General features: G+C 45.7%; 1 long non-coding RNA gene across 1 annotated transcript; it reads left to right on the top strand.

Annotated features, from left to right (window-relative positions):
• Nucleotides 1–10537: 10537 nt before the first annotated feature.
• LOC144327024 (uncharacterized) lies at nucleotides 10538–11939 on the top strand. The gene is made up of 2 exons (XR_013392001.1): nucleotides 10538–11118; nucleotides 11497–11939. It is a non-coding gene; the product is annotated as an uncharacterized LOC144327024 (long non-coding RNA).
• The last annotated feature ends 6439 nt before the right edge of the window (nucleotides 11940–18378 follow it).

Below are 18378 nucleotides of genomic sequence, written 5' to 3'. Positions count from 1 at the left end.
TGAAGTATTCTATGCGGTTCTTGTAATCTCCTCAGCCAGCAGGAATTCAAATGCCTTTAATTCGGTAACCTTTTACTCTCCGTCTTCTAATTATATTTCCACCTCTGTTTATCAGCTCTACGCATCCCCTGATGTACACAGATCCTTTAGGAGGCTGCAAAAGGACCTTTCAAGAAAAGAAAAGAGGATGCTTTAAGTCTTCTTCAAGAGCTTTCCCTGTCTTTGCTTATTTGGCAAGCCATTCCTTCTAGCTTGCTTGTTCATTGTTATCTACAATAATAAGGTTTTGAGGACAAAACAGGGGGGGTTCTTCTTTTTATTTTGCACCCAGACACATGAAAGCAAGCCACTTTATGTGGACCTCCAGAGGTATGATAGACCATTCTGCATGGTGCTGTCTAGTGGGCTGTCATGAATGTTGGACCCATGTGGCCAGGAGCAATTGCACAAGGCTTCCACACTTGCATGTCATCTCAGGGAAAGGCTAACAATCTGATGAGAAAGGAAGGCAATGATTTGACCACTCCCCAAGGGTCTGGAATTCATATACATACCACAACTATATGTGATTGCGCTATGTGGAAATGCAGTGGTGCTCATGCCATAGTGAACCTAAATGGAGAGAGATCAGCCACTTGGGAGGACTTGAGTATAGCTAAATTTTTGTAAAGTGGTACCTTGGTTCTCAGGGGATGCAGGTGGCGCTGTGGGTTAAACCACAGAAGGTCAGCAGTTCAAATCCCCGCGATGGAGTGAGCTCCCATTGCTTGGTCCCTGCTCCTGCCAACCTAGCAGTTCAAAAGCACGTCAAAGTGCAAGTAGATAAATAGGTACCGCTCTGGCGGGAAGGTAAATGGTGTTTCCATGAGCTGCTCTGGTTCACCAGAAGCGGCTTAGTCATGCTGGCCACATGACCCGGAAGCTGTACGCCGAATCCCTAGGCCAATAAAGCGAGATGAGCACCGCAACCCCAGAGTCGGTCATGACTGGACCTAATGGTCAGGGGTCCCTTTACCTTTACTTTACCTTGGTTCTCAAATGCCTCAGTACTCAAACAACTTGGAATCCAAACACTCCAAACCCAGAAGTAAGTGTTCTAGTTTGCGAACATTTTCCAGAAGCTGAACGTGCTCTGTTTTGAGTGTCGCACTTCTATTTTGAGTGCCACACTTCTGTTTTTAGTGTTATGCTGATGTCTGCCTGTTTCTGCTATTTATTTTGCTTTTTTGTTTTTGCGGCTTTTTTTGTTTTGTTTTTGTGACTGTGTGGAACCCAGTTCAGCTACTGACTGACTGATTGATTGATTGATTGATTGTGTGTGTGACTGCAGTACATTGTTTATTGCTTTCATTTTATGGATCAATGGTCTTGTTCGAGAGTAAAATTCATGTTAAAATGCTGTTTTAGGGGTTGTTTTAAAAGTCTGGAATGGATTAATCCATTTTGCATTATTTCTATGGGAAAGCGCGCCTTGGTTTTGGAACGCTTTGCTTTTGGAATGGACTTCCGGAACAGATTAAGTTTGAGAACCAAGGAACCACTGTATCTTAAGACAGTTTATACAGGTTGCAAAGCTCAGCTTTCTTTGATATAGAATTTGGGTTGGGTCAATTACTGCAGAATGTGTCACAGCCTTAAAACAACAACAACAACAGCAACAAACAACAACAACAGTCAGAACATTGGTCCATATAGCTCACTTTTTTTCTATGTGCATGGCAGTGACTCACTAGGATTTAAGACAGCAGTCTTGCCAATCCCTTCCTGGTGATGCTAAGGACTGAAAAAAAGATGGAGCTTGGTTTAATCTACCTGGGACTACAAATCCTAGGTATTAGCAAATCCACATTGCTGAAACAGATTTGTGTGCAGGAGTGGGGGATAATTTCTATTCTGTTAGCATTTTAATGAAAAGCTGCTTAATTTGCACATTTCAAAACAATACGCAAACCAAAACACCAAATCATTGGAAATTCACACTTCCCTGAATGCAGTTCTCCAGCCAAACAATGTGTGCAAAAGTGCATATCTTAGTTTGTAAAAGAATGCATACATTCATTAAAATAACAAAGAAAAATGCATTGCATTATAGAAAATTGCTTGCAGCAATGTGTTTGTTACTCAAAACTGCAAAAAAAAGAGCAGCACATATAGGGAGAAATTTGCACTAAAATGCTGATGAATTTTCATGAGGATTTGATTTTTTAAATTGCAAATCATTGCAGAAAGGGGGAGAACTAGAGTTATGATTGGGAAAAGAAGAAACTGAGAGAAACAAATTGGAAGATTCATCCATCCATAATTGTGAGCTAGCAGCATTCCATTGTTCCCCAAATAATATTATTTTTATATAAAGGTTTTTATAGTTTTTCCTTCATCAATACTGAGACTAGGTTGAGATGCAACATAAAATAGATAAGGATTTACTTTGGAGAAGAAGGGTGGATCTCCTGAACAGTTAAAAAGCTAAACTGCCAGTTACTTTGCTCTTAATCCCTTTTCTGATTCTGACAAATAAAACACCTGACCATCATCACTCCTCACTGTTGTGCAGGTAGCCAATACTTTTCTTTTCCAGCTGGCATGGAGAGTATTTATTTTCCTGAATCTTTTCCTCTGTCTCTACAACTCTATGAGTTTATTCTGTATATTATTTTGCTAAGATCATGAGCACTGGTCCCATCACCTCCTGGCAAATAGAAGGGGAAGAAATGGAGGCAGTGAGAGATTTTACTTTCTTGGGCTCCATAATCACTGAAGATGGTGACAGCAGTCACGAAATTAAAAGACACCTGCTTCTTGGGAGAAAAGCAATGACAAACCTAGACAGCATCTTAAAAAGCAGAGACATCACCTTGCCAACAAAGGTCCGTATAGCTAAAGCTACGGTTTTCCCAGTAGTGATGTATGGAAGTGAGAGCTGGACCATAAAGAAGGCTGATTGCTGAAGAATTGATGCTTTTGAATTATGGTGCTGGAGGAGACTCTTGAGAGTCCCATGGACTGCAAGAAGATCAAACCTATCCATTCTTAAGGAAATTAGCCGTGAGTGCTCACTGGAAGGACAGATCGTGAAGCTGAGGCTCCAGTACTTTGGCCACCTCATGAGAAGAGAAGACTCCCTGGAAAAGACCCTGTTGTTGGGAAAATGGAGGGCACAAGGAGAAGGGGACGACAGAGGACGAGATGGTTGGACAGTGTTCTCAAAGCTACCAACATGAGTTTGACCAAACTGCGGGAGGCAGTGGAAGACAGGAGTGGTTGTCCATGGGGCCACGAAGAGTTGGACATGACTAAACGTCTAAACAACAACAAAATAAGAAGTGTAGATATTCCTATTTGTTTTCTGCCTCAAGCCGGATATGTCTTTTTCTTTTTGGAGAGGTGGAATATATACCTCAATAATAAATAAGTAAAACATGCAATAACTGCACAAACTCCACTTCTGCATGAGGGTGCCAGAAAGGAATTTAGGAAGCTGCCTTATACTGGATAGGTCAGTTGGTTAGAGCCATGGTGCTGAGAATGCCAAGATTGCAGGTTTGATCCCCGTATGGGACATCCGAATATTCCTGCATTGCAGGGGGTTGGACTAGATGAACCTCAGGGTTCTTTCTAACTCTATGATTCTGTGAGTCTGACTATGGGTCCATGTAGCTGAATATTATCTACAATGACTGGCAGCAGCTCTGTAGGATTTTAGACAGGAGTCTCTTCCTGCCCTACCTTACATACAAAGGGTAGAACCTGTGACCTTCTGCGTGCAAGACAGATTGCTCTACTGCTGAACTACAGCTCTTCCTATAGGGAAGAAACAATCAGGATGTCCTAACCAAGCTGTGTTGTAATATGGCTGGAAACACAGCCATTTACCCGAGTGCAGTGCAAGTATGCATGTGCGTGCGCTCGCGTGCATAAAAAGCAAACACCCTTGCAAGAATAGCAAATTGGCAGTAACCTGTGGCTGCCAAACTGCAATCTCAGTGAATTAATCTTTCATTTCATCTCTGGATTTACCGTAGCTGTTCAATCGGGAATAAAGTTATGATTGAATTGAGATCCGTTTACATTCATTCCTCATGCTGCCACATAATAAACACTTTTATTACCCAAGTTTCCTCAGTGTATATATTATTAGGAATCACACAATTTGTCTCTGTGTTGACTGTGGGAAATCAATAAGAAGGAGCTGTATTTTTTTACAAGTGCAGAGGGCCTGAAGGAGTTTGAGGAGAGAAACCAAAGTATACTTGGGAAGAGAATTTTGTTCAGACCACATTTCAGAGTGACCCAATCCAAACCTCACCAGGGCTGGGCTGCCCATGAGGCAGACTGAAGCAGCTGTCTCAAGCAGCAGAACCCCAATGTGGAGGTGCCCCACTCACCAAAAAAGTGAGGAGAACCAGCTGCAGCATTGGCTTCTAGGTTCCAGAGAGATCTCACTGGAACCTGGCACCCACTGCCACCCCTCTTGTGGTGAGGGGTTCCACTGTTGAAAACCATTGCTGCAACAGCATGACCCTAGTAAACATGGCTTTGGCACTTAAGGAGGCTGCTGCTGGAGGAGGTGGCACCTGAACATTTTGCCTCAGGCAGCAAAACAGGATGGGCCACCTCTGACTCTCAGCTTCCAGGTTAATGCACAGATCTGAACTGCACCCTTCTCCAAATTTTATGATGCATTTTTAGGCTAAAAAACTGCACAAGAAATGAATTTTGTAGTGGCCAATGCACACTAAAATGTGTATTTTAGGGGAGATTCACATTATTTAAATGCACATGGCTGGTCTCTGTATTCCATATCTGAAGGAGATTTGAAGTGTGGTTGCACAAGAAGGGGTCTTTTCAGCAGTGGCCCCCCATTTCTAAACTGTTCTCAGGGAATTTCATTTGCTGCCGCCACTGTATATTTTTAGGCAACAGGGGTGGGGAGCACCCTGTTCCAACAGCTTTAATAAATATCAGGCTTACTAGCTGCCTTCCTTCTCAATATTCTCTGGTTGGCCTCTCATATTCTTCTCCTACCAATAGAGAACCTAAAAAGAGGACTCTATATGGGCTCTTGGGTGCCCCATAAGGGGAAAAGAGCAGTTTTTTTCTTCTTCTAACACTTACATGCTTGAATCATTCTTGGATTACAGCAAAAGAAACATACCAGATTCTTAGTTTTTATAAAAAATAAATAAATAAATAGAAGCATCAAGTTAAAAAGTAGATTTATTTTTTTAAAAAAAAACATTAATGAAAACAGGCTGCTATAGGCACATCTAGTGTGAGATACTTGGTTTGGACTTATTTGCACTCATATCAAGCCTTGGGGGAAGACATGATCTTCTTGCATTTGAAAAAAATAATAAAAACAAACAAAAGATAAAGCTATATTCTTTGCACAGGAAGAGTTAGGGTAAGATGAGCTGGAGAGAACGGGGTTATGTAAATAATTAACCTTTTGAAAATAACTCTTCCCATTCGAGTGTGCCTATCAATACAATATAATTACAAGATTTTATTCACTCTTTGCGGTAGGTGACAAAAGGTAATTTAAAATCCAAGCCTGTATTTGCATATTCGGTGGCCCTGCTCCTTCCTTGGAAACCCTGACATGAGAAATGTGCCAGCTTTTCTTTCATTTACATGTTTTAAAATGGATGTTAAGCTGAAAACGAAGGCCAGTCTCCTCCAGAAGGTTTGCTGAGCTGCATCACCCCTGTCAGTTTGGTAATGCCACGATCATGCTGAGGTATGTATATAACTGAGCTGAAATGTTGATTGACTCGACTTTTAACTTTGAATATGATGGATGGAACTGGGACGCGGGTGGCGCTGTGGGTAAAAGCCTCAGTGCCTAGGGCTTGCCGATCGAAAGGTCGGCGGTTCGAATCCCCGCGGCGGGGTGCGCTCCCGTTGCTCGGTCCCAGCGCCTGCCAACCTAGCAGTTCGAAAGCACCCCCGGGTGCAAGTAGATAAATAGGGACCGCTTACTAGCAGGAAGGTAAACGGCGTTTCCGTGTGCGGCTCTGGCTCGCCAGAGCAGCGATGTCACGCTGGCCACGTGACCCAGTAGTGTCTCCGGACAGCGCTGGCCCCCGGCCTCTTGAGTGAGATGGGCGCACAACCCTAGAGTCTGTCAAGACTGGCCCGTATGGGCAGGGGTACCTTTACCTTTTTATGATGGATGGAGGAAAAGGAAACTTCTATTGAGATACTCAACCAAACTACAGAGATTCTGGCTATTTCCTGGTTCGCTGTTTTAATCCTGCTCTGAGGTTTGTTTGTTTGTTTGTTTGTTTGTTTATTGTTTAATTAGCCAAAGGTTTCGGAGAAGAGGAATATTTTGCATGGCAGCTAAAGATATGTAACAAAGGTATCAGGTGACCCTCCCTGAGGAGATCATTCCATAAACAGGGAGCCAGTGCAGAAAAGGCCCGTTCTTGCATTACCACCCTACAGGCCTCTCACGGAGGAGGCACATGAAGAAGGACTTCAGATGATGATCAAAGGATCCAGGCTGGTTCATTTGGGAGAGAGGGGTCCTTGATGTATTGCAGTCCTGAGCCATTTAAGGCTTTATAGGTTAAAACTGCAAGAAGTTCAAACCTATCCGTTCTTAAGGAAATCAACCCTGGAAGGACAGATCCTGAAGCTGAGACTCCAATACTTTGGCCACCTCATGAGAAGAGAAGACTCCCTGGAAAAGACCCTGATGTTGGGAAAGATTCAGGGCACAAGGAGAAGGGGACAACAGAGGACGAGATGGTTGGACAGTGGTCTCGAAGCTACCGACATGAGTTTGACCAAACTGTGGGAGGCAGTGGAAAACAAGAGTGCTTATGCTCTGGTCCATAGGGTCATGAAGAGTCGGACACAACTAAATGACTAAACAACAGGTTAAAACCAACACTTTGAATTAGCCCTGGGACTAATTGGCAGCCAGTGAGCAACCTGGCGGCTGAAACCTACACTAGCTAAAGTTTTTGAACGTTCTTCAAAGACAGCATCACATATAGTGTAACCTACAGGTTACCAGAGCATAGACAATACAAGTTAGGCTAATCCTGTCCAGATAGAGGAGCAGCTGGGCCACCAGCTGAATCTGATGGAAGGTACTCTGTGCCACCAAGACCACCTAAGCTTCAAGTGACAGTAATGGATCCAGAAGGACCCCGGAGCTACATACCTGCTTATGCAGAGGGAGTGTGATCCCATAAAGTGCGGGCAAGCTCCCATTCATCTAGTCTAGGGAACCACCCAATAACAGTGCCTCAGTCTTATCTGAATTGAATTTTAGATTATTGTCTCTCATCCAATCCATTACTGAGGCAAGACAATAGTCCAGCATATCCGCTGCCACACCTGCAGATGTAAAGGAGAAGAAGAGGTGTGTATCATCAGCATATTGCTGAGAACATACTACAAAACTCCAGATAAACCCACTCAGTGGTTTCATATAGATGTTAAACAGCACGGGGGATAAAATTGAACTCTGAGAAAGCCCACAATGAAGGCTCTACAGAGCCAAAGAGCGCTCCCCAAGCATCATCCTCTGAAAATGACCATCCAAGTAGGCCCTGAACCACTGCACCCCCAACTGAGACAACCAGGAGGATACCACAGGAGTGGCCAACATGGTGGGGTGCTGCTGCTGATCCACTTTCCCAACACTGATGTCACCGTCATGGACCAGTACAGTGAATTACAACAATGGTGAGGTTGCAGCTTTAGATGCTGTTTGTGTTTTCCTCCAGATTTTGTGATTTAGGATTTGCCATCCTGTTTTAAGCAAAAGGTATGTTTATGCAACCCATGTGGCTTAATTAGGCTGCTTACTTTAAGGAGGTCAAAGACTTCAAGCTCTTGTGAGCAGACTGGGGAGGTGAGGAGGCTATACATTGGCTTCATAGCCCTAGCAAACCAAACCAGGATCACCCCTTAATTTCTGAGCATGTCTATAGCTGCTTCATTGCAGAGATGCCTACTGAGAACTAGGCAGTTCTTTCACCGCCCTGACAAGAAGCTTTTTGCTCCTGTTATTATTACAGATTTGACCAGTGACAGATATTTGGAGGTGAGGGGGTGGGAGTGAGAGTGCAGAGATTTTTATTATTTTGTTGTGATCCCATTTTATGACATTTTAAAATGGTGCCTGATGAAGATAAGGGCTCTTGTTAAAATAGCACCCCAGTTTTTTGCTCTGCTTTGAAGCCATGAAAAGGCCCATTGACTTGAAGAGACCATCAGGGCATGCATGCCCTTTATTTCAGAGGGGTTTCATTGGTGGTTCCAATACCAATGTCATATGGTTTTTCCAGCCCTACTTCTGATATCCACGAGAGGAGTGTGGATGGCTGAAGTCAGGAAGCCTGCACATCTAGAACTGCAACTCCTATATGTGGAGACCCCATTCACGAGACGAGCGGATGGATGAATGGATGAATGAATGAATGAAGGGGTCTCTCATACAATTAGAACTCAGGCACACTGTCCCTCCCACTCATGCCAAGTGACATCCCTTCATTCTCAACTCTCCCACCCTTAAACCCTAACAATCAGGCGACGACAGTATGTGAGAAATAGCCTAGTGGCACAGTGGCGCTAGCTTTTTATTGCTTGTGAGCACGCAGAGCCATCAGTTGTATGATTGACACATAATAACACCCTTCTCGCCATAAAAGCAGCAGTTTTGCCTTATTTATGTAGGTTTTGAGCCAATAAGCTGGTTTCATAACGCACTAATGTTTGCTTGTAAGCAATAAACCGAGTGCCTGTGCAATAATTCTGACTAGGAGGAAATTATTATGAGATTGGAGGCGAAGTTTTACCGTGAGCTCTTTGTAGCTGCACACCACCCCAAATAGCAAGTGAAAGATAACATTGCAGATCTCTTAAAATAATGTCAAATGTGCCTTCTCTTCTGGGCATAAAGAATTTAAAACTCCTATTCTAAACGCTTATCAGGTGATTTTCACCCATTCCAGTAGCAAGCAATCTTGTGAGTGAATGACGTGTTACTGAAATATGGATGTTTTGTATTCCAGATTCCAAACTGATGAAAAAGAATATATGAAAGGAAACGTTTCTTCTAGCAATGTGTAGAATTTGTCCTTTTTTACATTGATTCACCACCACCACCACCATGGTGCTCTTCTTTCAGTTTCATAAAAACAGTCTTCAAATGGGCACTTATATTCAGGTTCTTACACTTTGAAAATAAATAATATCACTGAAAACTGGCTGCCTTCAGATGAAATATTGGCAAAAATGGTTTAACATAGATGTGTTGAAAAGCAACTGTTGAAAATGAAGGTGAAAATTGGGTTCCACTAGTGGAGAAACTAAGTGTACCTATGGATTCAATCACCCTCTTTATTCCTAATAGACTTGAAACCCTGAGGGCCAAACTAACCATTCATGTAATCAGCTATTGTGTTATCCCCCTCCCCACCAAAAAAACTGCTTTCCATTGTTACGAATGGGAGTTCCTTTCCAGTGCAAATAGCAGGCTTGGGGGAGCCATTCCAGTTCTGAAGGCAAAGGGTTAAAGTTGTTCCAGATTGTGGGTGGAGGGACAAAATCTGCTGTTTACATTTTCAGAACCCTTCATGCAGTTTCTAACATTGAAAATGTTATCATACTTAGTTTTCTACACATTACTGCACTGGGATGGGGGGGGGGGAATTCAGTTTAGTTCTCATTTTAATGGGAACCTACCTAGCGTGCCCTTTATGTGCAACTATGTACTTTGTTGAATTTTGTAGTGCAGTTTTCCAACCCCCCAAAATGTGTATATTAGGGAGAAATATGTATAGAAAAGCAAAATAAATAGTGAAATAGTATAAAACTGCAGTATATTAGGCAAAATTGCATTCAAAAATGTGTATATTAGGAAAAATGCACACTAAAATGCTGGTGTTCATGGTTATTATTTTTTAATCAGTCAAAAATGGATGCAGATATGTGGCTGGCTGACCTTTGAGCTGTTTCCAGCAACCTCTGATTTGTTTGTGTAGAGGTTAGATGATGTTGCATCAAAGCAAATGGTAACCTCCACTTCCATATTCATATTCCCATCGCTTTCCTTCAGTGGCGTAGCGTGGGGGGTGCAGGGGGGGCCGGCCGCACCGGGCGCAACATCTGGGGGTTAGGGTTAGGGGGCACAAACCCATGGGTTAGGGGGCACAAACCCACGGGTTAGGGGGCACAAATTACTTGCCTTGCCCCGGGTGCTGACAACCCACACTACTCCACTGCTTTCCTTACTTCAACAAGTCCAATCTTTTGAAGAGGCAGGTTTGTTGCACAAGACATTACAATAAACTACTATTGTGCAACCTGAAAACAGTTACATTCTGGAAGTTCCTTAAGAATGGGGTGGGGGGAGTAATAGACTGGTTTGTCCACCCATAACTGGGTGTGCTGTCTGGTCCAAATGAGGCAGGCCTAGAATAAGAATTACTTGTGCAAACATGCAACATAGCAGCTAATTCATCAATGTGTTCTCACTCTCTGCACTGGGAGTGATTGAACAGTCCCTGCCAGTTTCATCCTATGGTCGGTGCTCTTTTGTAGCATTAAACTGATTGTGCAAAGGCGTCTTCTTGCAAAGCACCTGAGAGTGCTTCTCATTCAGCTACTTTTGGGGGAGGGTTCGGCAAGCATATGCAAAAGTCAACAAACCTGTGAGAAGGAGCTATAGCTGCTGAAGAGTTACTTGGTTCTCTCCCACTAAGATAACAAGGGGTGGGGGAACAATCACACCCCTTATTCAAACGTATTTCTACCCTCTGCCTTATTTATTTTATGGTAATTTAGGAAACAATTTGCAAATGCTCACCTCCGAAACAACTGCTTTGGTGACAGCAAAGAGTTATTGGCAAGCAATTTACTTTCCACTCCACTGGTTTAAAAATAGAAAGTAACCAGAAAGAAAGGACGGAAATCCCTGCCTCACATATTGCCTGGGGCATATGGGAGATATTGTAGCTCATGCCATCTTTTTCCAAAGCTAATTTAAATTAAGAGAATCGACATCCCACCTGTTATGCGGTACCTGAATTTCAGCTGAAACCTGCGAGAGATGAACCTTAGGACCACCGATGTGTGACTCCTTCCATCCCTCGCGTAAGTGGACTGTTATTACCAGCATGGTAGAATTTAATCAGCAATGTTTTCTATTGTCTTGGCTCCCGGAAGGTGTTTTGTGATGCAAGGAGAGAGCAGATTATAAGTTTATGGAGGAGACTTATTTAGATTAAGTTGCTGTTTAAGATCCAATAAAGCCAAACGAGGAGGGACCCATGAAAGTTTTATGAGTAAATAGAGGAATGGGGGCTCAGCGGAAGTTCATCCTCTGAGGTTAATTTCTTCCTCTGCAGTCTTTTGAACTATAAAGGTGCAGCCCCTCCCTGCAGCTAAAAGAATCCTCAGTATCGTGGAAATGGGCTTTTAGAGGAAATACGCACACCCATCTTCTGAACCCAACTCGCTTCTCCCCTTTAGGTGCCTGTCAGGAACTGGACTGAGGAGGAATGGTGGAGACCGCCCCCCCTCCTCCTGCAATTCCCAGAGAAGAGGGAGACAGTGTACATTTACAACAGTGGTTTGCAGTAGGTCCCAGTTCAGAGGCTGCAGAGGGGAGAAACTGGGAAATATTGGGAGAGGAGCAGGAAGAAGAAGAAGCACCACCAGGGCAGAGACAGCTGACAGACTCAGTATCTTTAGAAAGCATTCCAGATCCCCCCTCTTCCAGGACCCGGAGGGCATTGAAAGCAGGAGAACGGAAAGCTCTGAGGCAGACGGCACAGATCAGCCAATGTAGGAATGACGTACAATAGGAGAGATGGAAGGGGTGGGGCTTTACTCAGAGCAACACCATTATCCAAGAGATGGCATTTCTTTGTCTCTCTCTGTGAATATTGAATAAATAGCTTCTTGTCGTTTCATTACTGGCAGCCTGCTATGCGGGAGGGGGGTCAGTTTCCCTGAAGCCTGACAGTGCCTGGCAGAATGGAAGCAATAGGCAAGCTGTTGTCTTCCCTTTCACCTAAGAATGTTATAAGAGTACTGATGGGTCAGGCCAAAGACCCATGGAGTCCAGCATGTTGTTCTCACAGTGGCCAAACAAAATGCTTCGGGGAAGCACAAGTGCAGGACCTGAGTGAAGCAGCACTCTCCACACTTGTGATTTCCAGCAACTAATATTCAAATGCAAGACAGCCACCAATAGTGGAGGTGGCCACCAATAGCATTAACCTCAGGTCCAGCCAACGGTGGGCTTTACTGCTTACTGCTAAATAGTGCATTCAGCTTCTTGGGTTTTGGTGATTTGAAGAGAGGAGGTATAGGGTTGTTGTTGCTTTCTAATTTTCTGATAATTTTCTGCAACATGGCTTCCCATCCAATTAGGACTGCAGGGTATTTGCAGCTGGACAGCCCTCATTACTGCTATAGTGCGTGAGTTGAGCTGTAGGCAGTCGCCAAGTGCAAGTTGGGTACCATGTGCTAGGAGCTGGAAGTAAGAGCCTGAAGTCAAATCAGAGGTCCAAGAAGCCAAGCTGCTAGTCCTGATTGTGACATATGCACCATCCAAGTTCAGAGGCAGGATGCTACTGAATGTCATTTTCTGGAGAGCAGTAACAGGAGAGTCTTACTCCCAATGAGATCTTTACTCAGTCCTTGCCTGTGGTCAGGCACTTCTCTGGATGGGTGAGTTTCCATCTGGCATTTAAGGCGCCACCTTTTCTGCAGGCTTGAGACCCACTTAGCCTCATTGACAGATGGGGAACTCACCCTGGGCTCAGATTGCCTCTCTTTGGCCTCATTGCAGGATCCTGGCTCCTTAATCCCACATGGAGCCTTCCCCGGGGCTTGGTGTAAGGCAGTGTTTCCCAACCGGTGTTCCGCGGCACACTAGTGTGCCGCGAGACCTTGCCTGGTGTGCCGCGAGTTGCCTGGAGGGAGGCGGACGAGTCGGGCGGCGAGAGGCGCGGCGGCGAGGAGAGGCCGCCCAGCGCGGGGCTCTCGCCGTCTGCCTGCCTGGCTGCCTGCGTGGCGCTGACGTCACGGGGCTGTAACGTGCCCCACATAGGCACACGGACTCGGGCGGAGTGGGGTGGGGGAGGCGCGTGTGGGCGGAGAGAGATAAAGAGAGAGGAGCGACCTGCCCGGCTCTCCCTCTCTCGCACACCCGCCGCCTGACTGCGCAACCCGAAGAGAGGCGCAAATCCCGAGGCAGCCAACCAAGCCCTCGCCCAGCCCGCAGATCCCACCCCTCTCCCGATGACGGACGCGCCCAGCCACCATTAGGAGAGGGAAGCATTCCGCCGAGTTGGTCGCTGAAAGCGCGCTCTGGGAAAGAGGAGATAAGCCCAAGGGCGCGAGGTGAGGGGACAGCCGCGGAGGGCACGCAAGTTTCGCACGGGCCGATAGAAATTGTGTGAACGAAGGGGAACCGAGCGAGGCTGGACGTGACGAGAAAGAAGCACGCCTGGTGTTTCGAAAGTCATGCTTATTGAAAGGAGACCGCGGCGAAGCTGACTTGCCTCCCATCCTTATTCTGCCTCTCACACGCCTAGTACGGCTTTTTATTGCCCACTCAGTAATTGGAGAGGCGCTGCATGCTGGGACCAATGAGGCAACCCGTGCTGCAAAGCTTGCTGGGAATTGTAGTTTTAGCCAGGCCAGGAACTCCCATCGATAAGCTATTAGAGCGCACCGCTCTGGAGCGCTCCCCTCGTTTTTCCCTCGGTCCCCCGCCCCCCGTATAGAGTGGCAGCCGTTTTGGCCAATTGGGACCTGCGTTTCTGCGCTGCTCCGTTCTAAGGCTTTCCAAGCTAGGATTCGCGCTCCCGCGAGAATCAGAGAGAGGGGCCTAAGAAGAGGTAATGGGTTTGTCATGACAACCACCCGGGTCTCTTCTGCGGGGCAAGGGGCTGGGCGCGCGAGGCAGAGGGAGCGAGCAGAGCAGCGCTGGTCTTTGTGGCGCCTTCAGCCCTCGGGACCTGCAGCCGCCCTTTTTTGACCTCCCGTAGCTGTTCAGGATCCTCACTTACTTTCAGTCTTGCTAAAGAAGGGCGAGGTTCCTGAGCTCGGGAGGTTCCCTGCAGCTATTGCTCATCTCATATCCTTCCCTTTAGGTGGTGGTGGGAAATCAAGATCTTGCCATTTTGCATTTAAGAGACCCAGTAAAGTACTGGCACTGTGGTAGGGGCATCTGCTTATTTTGTTTAAAGGTAAAGGTAAAGGTACCCCTGCCCATACGGGCCAGTCTTGACAGACTCTAGGGTTGTGCGCCCATCTCACTCAAGAGGCCGAGGGCCAGCGCTGTCCGGAGACACTTCCAGGTCACGTGGCCAGCGTGACATTGCTGCTCTGGCAAGCCAGAGCCACACACAGAAACGCCATTTACCTTCCCGCCAGTAAGCGGTCCCTATTTATCTACTTGCACCCGGGGGTGCTTTCGAACTGCTAGGTTGGCAGGCGCTGGGACCGAGCAACGGGAGCGCACCCCGCCGCGGGGATTCGAACCGCCAACCTTTCGATCAGCAAGCCCTAGGCGCTGAGGCTTTTACCCACAGCGCCACCTGCGTTTACGCACCGGTTTATTTTGAGAACGTTATACCCCCCACCTCCTCCCCACCTGCTCCCTCGCCAGCCAGCCAGCCAGCCGCGCGCCCTAGCCGGAGAGCCCCGGCCGTCCCCGTCGCGCAATCGGCTGGATCTCCCTTCAGCAGGCCGTGCTCACAACTTGGCCCAGGGACCGTTTTCGCGCCTTCGGGATTCCCTTCACGCCTTCCTCCTCCCGGGTCCTTGAGAGCGCGGGAAGCGGCAGCGCGAGACCGGCGTTGAGCCTGGTAGGTATTGCGCTTGCCAAGGCAGTCATTTGGGAAATGAAAACTTGCAAAGCAAGCAACCAGTTCAATCTGAAGTACGTGTATGCTTAATATCCTGTATCTGAAACCTGTTCTGCCCCCTCCCCCACACTTGGTGCCATTTTCATCTACACATGCAGCAGAGTAAGTTGACCCAGAATAGTACCAATTCAGATGGCAGATGGGAGAATGACAGTGCTGAATGCTTTCCCATGTAGAACAGTCCCTGCAAATAAAAACCTAGCATATTTGGAAGAGGGATGCTAGCCTAACCATTACCTTCTATGCTGTTACTATTTTTTTTATTATTTTTTTACATAAGTAAAAAGTGACCTTTCCCCATCTGGCATGGTGGTGTGCCTCGATATTTTTTTCATGAAACAAGTGTGCCTTTGCCCAAAAAAGGTTGGGAAACACTGGTGTAAGGCTTGGTTATCCTGGCCTTCTTCTGATGAGGATTCCCATGGCTGAGGCATGACACTGGGCAGACAACTGTTAAGGATCCATTGAAGATCCTGCTTTGATCAAAAGATCCTCCATATGAACTGACCTGGACCCTGCAATCATCACCTGAGGCATTTCTTCATGGACCTGCTCCATGAGAGGTCTAGATGGTGGCAACAAAAGGAAGGGCCTTTTCTGCGGTGGCTCCCCATTTGTGGAATGCTCTCCCCTGGGAGGCTTGTCTGGCACCTTCATTACATATCTTTAGGCATCAGGCAAAAACGTTTCTCATTAACAAGGCCTTTGGCTGATTAACATTCTATGTCCTTTGACATGTGTTTGTAGGAGGGGGTTATTGGTTTGCTTTTGTTTTTATTATTTTTGTGTTCCCATTTTGTATTCATATTTTGCGAAGCACTCTATGATCTTCAGCGATATACAAATTATTATTACTTCTTCTTCTTCTTCTTCTTCTTCTTCTTCTTCTTCTTCTTCTTCTTATTATTATTATTATTATTATTATTATAGCATGGGCTTGGACTAGAGGACCTTCAAAGTTCCTTCTAACACTATGATTCCTTCCCCCCCATATTTCATTACACAATAGCCCTTCTCTCATGGAACACTTTTGGAATTACAGGTGTATAAAAGTATGGCAGAATAAAGCAACTGAAGTGTACTGTACTTCAGCCCTTGGGAGCTAAAATAATGGTTCAAATTAGTCCTTTCCTTACCAATCTAATCATTTTGCAGGCATCGTGTTCCCTTAAAAACCTGCTTTTTGCAATGTTTAAAAGCCCATCGATCATTTTGCTCTTATGCCGCTTTGCAATTGAAATAAAGTACCGAACACCAGAGCGTCTGCATCACAGCATTTGAAAGGTACAACATTACATTCAAGTTATTGTATTTAATAAGCCATGCAACAGATTGAATGGCTGACATGCCAAATGGCAGCTTGCAGAGCTACTACATGCAGTTTTTTAAAAAGACCGTCTATATAATGCCTCTCGGAATGAGGGTTTTCGTGACAGCACCATCTCCGTTATTATTGCCATAGATTATCCCCAAAGCCATACATTTTCTCTGAAGCACCCTTGCAAAGTGACTTCTGTCTTCCACATTCAGCCGCTAAAAAACCAAAATGAAAATTTTGAAGGGCGATGTATGCATGCAAATAACTTCCCGCTCTTAAATATGAAAGAGAAAAGAGAGAGAGAGACACACAGAGAGAAATCCAGCGGCCTAGTTGTTTTTCTACAGTAACACCCTCTACTTAAGGGAACTAATGAGAAAAAATATATTTCAATCAAGTTCAACTTGAAGGGAAATTTTACATTCTGATGGGACTGGTGGCAGCGGGGCTGGCTTGAGTTGAGAAAAAGCCTGTTGGCTATAACACGCCACATGTAATTTTCAAAGCATTATCAAAGACCTTGTAAGAACCTAGAAGATTTGTGCCTGCAAGCCTTCTTTTCGATTCCTCCAGGAAGCAATTTGACTGCGAGACTAATAAAGCACTTTGTATCCTGTCTATAAAAGCCCATTTTGAAGCTGTGGCCTCTTTTTGTTGCTGTTGTGTATGCTTAACATACCTCTGCTCCATCCGGTCGCTGAGCCTTTGCATGTGGGTAGGAACGGTGCAGTTTAGACAGACCGAAAACAAGGAAGGCACAGGAAATTGGATATTGCAACCATTGTTATTATTTTATTATTTATTATGATGGCCATAGCTGAAGGAAATTGTTTAATAGGTCTCAGAAGGGGGGGAGTAGCTGCGCCAATTTCCTCTCCATCTGTTTGACAGCCTTGAGGCCCGTTTAGACATTTGTCAGAATGCACCGCTAGCACTTTTCCTGGTTAGAATTTCTTCAGGCTGCCGTTCGAAACTGTGTGTGTGTGTGTGTGTGTGTGATGGTGAGACACCTTATCGTTGCTGTTGATGCTACTGCTGTTGTGCAGTTTGGGGGCAGAGCACATATACCATATAGTGCCCTGCCCCCTAAAGGGCTTACAGTCTATAAATACGCACAAGAGACACAGAAGAAGTAGAGGGAAATGCAGAACTCGCTTTCTGCAAGAAGCAGCTATGGCCTCCAACGTGGATGGCTTTAAAAGCTTATTTGACAAATTCATGGAGGATAAGGCTATTAATTAAGGAGGGACGTGGTTGGCACTGTGGGTTAAACCACAGAGCCTAGGACTTGCTGATCAGAAGGTCGGCAGTTCGAATCCCCATGACGGGGTGAGCTCCGCTTGCTCGGTCCCTGCTCCTGCCAACCTAGCACGTCAAAGTGCAAGTAGATAAATAGGTACCTTCCCTCCGGCGGGAAGGTAAACGAAGTTTCCGTGTGCTGCTCTGGTTCGCCAGTAGCGGCTCAGTCATGCTGGCCACGTGACCCGGAAGCTGTACGCTGGCTCCCTTGGCCAATAAAGCGAGATGAGCGCCGCAACCCCAGAGTCAGCCACAACTGGACCTAATGGTCAGGGGTCCCTTTACCTTTACCTCTTTAAGGCTATTCATGGCTACTAGCCATGATGGCTGTGGTCTGCCTTCATAGTCAGAGGCAAGTTGCTGGAATCCATAAGAGCAGAGAGGGCTCTTGTGCTCAGGTTCTGCTCCCTGGTTTCCCACAGGTATCTGGTTGGCCACTGTGAGAACAGGAGTCTGAACTAGATGGGTCATTGTCCTGATCCAGCAGGTTCTTCTTATGAGAATTTCTCCTGAATAGTCTCACCATTTTTTATTTCTTGGGTGGAAGACACCATTTCCTTCCTATGTTGCTCCAGAACAATGCTAGGTTTATGGCATTGTGGAGGATGGAAAACCGGCCTGCTTCGGCCACTAGTTCCATGAGGAGCAGTCATGTTTTTTCTACACAATTGATGCTTAGAGCAATGGCATATCATCAGGTATCATTGCAGCAAGCAGGAATCAAAGGCAGGAGCCCCATTGAGACCACCTATCGTGGGATGATGGTGGGAAGTGGGAATGAGTGACAGCCCCTCCCCACAAAGAAAAAAGTCTCTGCATGTAAAATTTGTCCATGAATCTGTGCAGGTCAGG

This window comes from Podarcis muralis, chromosome 1 (assembly GCF_964188315.1).
Source record: "Podarcis muralis chromosome 1, rPodMur119.hap1.1, whole genome shotgun sequence".
NCBI lineage: Eukaryota > Metazoa > Chordata > Lepidosauria > Squamata > Lacertidae > Podarcis > Podarcis muralis.
This window is presented reverse-complemented; position numbering and strand designations above follow the sequence as displayed.